Source organism: Phalaenopsis equestris, unplaced genomic scaffold (assembly GCF_001263595.1).
Source record: "Phalaenopsis equestris unplaced genomic scaffold, ASM126359v1 Scaffold204681, whole genome shotgun sequence".
NCBI lineage: Eukaryota > Viridiplantae > Streptophyta > Magnoliopsida > Asparagales > Orchidaceae > Phalaenopsis > Phalaenopsis equestris.
In genome coordinates, this window is record NW_018224217.1 from 8,615 (window position 1) to 12,612 (window position 3,998).

The window sequence follows — 3,998 nt, forward strand, 5'->3', positions numbered from 1 at the left end:
GTGGATGAGCTTTCCCAAGAGTTGCCTAAGTATCCCTTCAAATTTGGCCTTATCCAAAGCTTGAGTAGGCATAACCGTCGATCTCCCCGTCGGCGGCCTCGAGGGCGCTGTCGGTGGGCTTCTGAAAAATTTTGTCCGGTAGTCTCGGGAAAAACTCACCGTCGGCTGGGGCGAGGGCGCCCTCGGCGGGCGTCGTCGGCACGGTCGAGGGCGCCATCGGCGGCCTAGTTCAAATCTTCACATTTTGGTCCTTTTCTCTCCAAATTTGCTCTTTTTTTTTATCTTTTTGCTCCAATGACCCTAATTCATCATTCCTACATCAAAAATACCTTTCTTTAAAGTGCAATATCATTAAAAATAGTATAAAATAGGTATGAAAATCTCAACATATTTTCCTTTGGTCAGCTTCCCCCTCATAAATTTCTTTATAATCTTCTTCATGCATATGCTTTAAAGTGTTTTAACATGATTTTGTTTTGGACATACAATTATAATGTAACGAACAAATGCTATCTTATTAAAGGTCTGTATGATCATTTTTGTTTGTTTGTTATGTTTTATTATATTTTCCCTCTTTTCTATTTTTATAATATAATAATATTTGTAAAACAATTAATACAACTTCTACTCGGATATGTCGAGTCATTGACTCAACGACACACTTCTCACCACTTTTATCAAATATTTATTTAGATTTAAATTTTCATACATTCAAGGTAGAAAGATAGGTATAATAGGATAGTGGCCTCATGTTGGTCGATGCTAGGTTTAAAAGAAGAGTGGCCTCATGTCAGGTTTAATAGGAGAGTTGCCTCAGGTTTAATATGCCTTAACTAGTCTATTTTTTTTAGGTTGATCTAGGTGAGCAATGTGAGCTATCGCATCAAGATTATTATGATGATGAATGTTCTATGGATACAAGGGATCTAACTCATATCACCTTGCATGTTATCGGTCCGTATTTAATGGCCCTTAATTTAAAACTAATATATCAATTTCTACATGATTACATTCTTGATATTTTTAAAATTAAGCATCTAACAAGTAAGGTCATATGTAAGGCCAACCCTCTTTCAAAATCCAACTTTGGTGACACCCTTTTGATCCCTTGGATATTTAAAATGGTCCATCAGTGTTGCATTCCTGTCAAAGTCATACATATCTAGAGACTTATCTTGTGTACACAGATGCTAGTTATGACATTTCTTGTTAGATGGTGTGTTAGACTAAGACAAGGGTATTTTTTTTGTCGGTATATCATTTTAGACATTTGGAGCAAAAGTAGCAAAAATGACAAATTTTGGAGCCAAAATAATGAAGTTTTGAATTCTAGCGTATGATGAGCTAAATTGATGCCAGATGCACCTAAGTGGCGTCACATGCACCGGATTGGTGCTAGATGCGTCAAAAACTAGAACAACACGGTCTTTAGTAAACTGGTGCATGATGCACCACATTAGTGTCAAATGCGCAATTTGAGAGAGAGTTGGCACATGATGTGCAGATTTGGCACCAGATGCATCGGGGTTGACTTTTTGGGAATTAAGGTGGTTTGAGATGAATTTTTTGGAAATTTTTAATGGGACACTTGTTCGAAAAACCCCTTGGAGTAATTTAATGGATCTAGACACTTTGGAAGGCTCTTTTATGAAGGGATATGTCTCTTGGATCAGTGAACATGTTTTTGAATTAAAAAGAGTTGACTTTTGGATAGAATTAAGGAGGGAAGACTAGGGTTTGAGGTGGAGAAGAAGAGATTATTCTTGGGGCGTGAGGTGTGTGGTGTGAAGAAAGAGAGTTAGAGAGAGAGAGAAAGTCATGAGCTTGGAGATTTTCTGCAAGGATTGTAAGAGGAGAGGGAAGGTGAGAGATCTCTTCTTCAGTACATTTCCAGGAGAGAATTGAGAATGCTTGTAAAGAGAGAAAGGCTTGGAGAGATCTTATAGGAGTTTTTTTGGGCATGATTATGAGATAAATTGTGTCTTTGATTTATTCTATTTTTAAAACTTGTTTTTATTTATAAAATCCGTGTTTTATCGTATCTTTCTCATGAATTTTGTGTACACTTATTTATCCTTCTCCTTACTTTGAAGATATGGTTTTGTGAAGAATTTATTTTATTTTATATAGTTTTTAATGTCAATAAATTGTGATGATTTGAACTTCGATCTGAACTTCGATCATCTTCATTTACTTTTTGATCTGGCCAATCAAAATGTTAAAATGTATTGAGAAACATATTTTTCTAAAGGGCTATGATTTATACAATTTGAGGAGAATCATGTTTGATTTCATGGGAGAGTACTTCATCCATGGAGTTGGGTGCAAATAAATAGGAAATATACCTTGTTGGATGCAAAATTGGAGGTTGTTAGGTGACAGACTAAAATCCCTAAATTGGTCCAGTTGATTAGAAACTAATGCAAGATTATTAGCCGTCAGGGGGGGTAGTGGGAGCGCTAGAGTGACAGCCAATATCCTCCCAGCCTAATTGCAGAATTGATGTCCAAACTCTGTATTAATTAATCTTCTTTATGCGCTCGAAAGATGGTAAAGAATAAGATTGTAGGCACAAAACTATATATATATATATATATATTGAATTACAACATCTTAGTTTTAATTTTTGTAATTTTTTTTGAAAGTTAAGCATTTTGTTTAGTTAACTTTATCTTTCAACTGCATTTTAATTAGCATTCACTTGATACTTAATATTCAACTTCACACTTTACTTTTCATATTTTTAAAATAGTACTTTACATTATAATCATAGGAACTTATTTACAGTCATTTACAACTTTTCTGTAGGATCGATATCTATAAATCCATTAGAGCCCTTTATTATTTGAGCGATACGTATACTTGCATTATTTTTAAAGAGTATTTGACAATTTAAAAATTATTAAAACATAAAATTATTTTAACTTAAGTTATTTTCTTGGGATTAATTTGCATATTTACTACTATATCTGTCGTGTGTATTTTTGTAAAATTGAAAAATATTTACAAAACTAATACCTAAGTCAACACGCATCAAGTTTTTGGCACCGTTGTCGGGGAAGTATTGGAAAGTAGTAGTAAGTTATTTCATAATTTATAGTATTCTTATTTTAAAATCTAAAAAAAGGAGAGTGTTTGCAGTTTATATTGAATATTTTCCTATTTAATTGTGTTTGCTTTTTTTTAAAACTACTTGTTATATCTATTTATGCATACTGTAAGATCTAAAAATTTAGTACCTTACAATTTTAAGTTAGAAAGAACAATTAGAAAAATTCGAAAACAACAAAAATAGATAGACCATATTAGCAAAATGACTTGCAATTTGAATAATACAGGAAATGAAAATGAACATTATCATAGACCTTTAAGAGATTATGCCAATGCAACAACAACTGAGATTCATTTAAGTATACAAATCCTTATTTTAACTGCCAATTCATTTAAGCTTAAACCTACTATTATCCAAATGATTCAAAACAATCAGTTTGGGGTTTGGGGAACACAAACAATCAGTTTGGGGAACACCAACTGAAGATCCTAATTTACGTTCTGCTATTTTTCTTGAATTGTGTGCTACATTTAAATATGATGGAATATCGAATGATGCCAATAGACTCAGACTTCTTTTTTTCACTAAGGGATAAAGCTAAAATGTGGTTAAACTTGTCAGCACCTCGATCTATCAGAACTTGGGGGGATTTATCACAAAAATTTTTATCTAAATATTTCTCTCCTTCACAAACTGCTAAGCTTGGAAATGGTATTACATCTTTTTGTCAGTTTGGAGAGGAATCAATTTATGAAGCATGAGAAAGATTTAAAGATCTCCTTAGAAAGTGTCCACACCGTGCATTGTCAGATTGGTTAATAATTCAAACATTTATAATGGATTGGCTGGATGTCTTAGATCGATAATTGATGCTACTCCTGGTGGATTGTTAATGTCAAAACCATTCGATGATGCATATTTTTTTATTTGAAGAGATGACTACTAG